This window comes from Nanorana parkeri, unplaced genomic scaffold (assembly GCF_000935625.1).
Source record: "Nanorana parkeri isolate BGI_ZX_2015 unplaced genomic scaffold, ASM93562v1 scaffold3296, whole genome shotgun sequence".
Classification (NCBI taxonomy): domain Eukaryota; kingdom Metazoa; phylum Chordata; class Amphibia; order Anura; family Dicroglossidae; genus Nanorana; species Nanorana parkeri.
In genome coordinates this window covers 41,015-41,518 of record NW_017309564.1, presented here as the reverse complement: position 1 = coordinate 41,518, position 504 = coordinate 41,015, and positions in this window count along the sequence as shown.

The following is a 504-nucleotide window of genomic DNA, read 5'->3' as shown; positions in this document are numbered from 1 at the left end:
AGTGCAACAGTTTGCAAAGTTCTGAGACATTTACAATTGGATAAGAGACAGATTTCCACTCTACACCGACACATAATTATATAGTGGTCAAGGTCAGGTGTTATTCTGTTGCGGTGCTACTTTAGAGCAGTTGAGGAATTTATGACTCAAGCTGTAACCTTGTAATAAACCTGTTGCACGATCTGTCTCGCTGCTCCTTTTTAGCATTGCTTTGCCATGAGACAGCATTGATCTCCCTCATTATGCTTTGATAACACCATGCATAGGCTGACATGTGAGAACTTTGTTTTGTGTGTTCCTAAAGTCAGCTTTGTGCTATGCAAGCTGCCTAGACCTATGTATACCAGAGCTGGTTATTTAACCCCTTCATGACTGAGGCCCTTTTTTCCATTTTTGCACCCATGTTATATTCCACATTTTAGGCCTGAAAATGACGTAAAACCCCCCAACATTATATATTTTCTGAATGCCAAGACCCTATAGAATAAAATGGTGGTAGTTGAA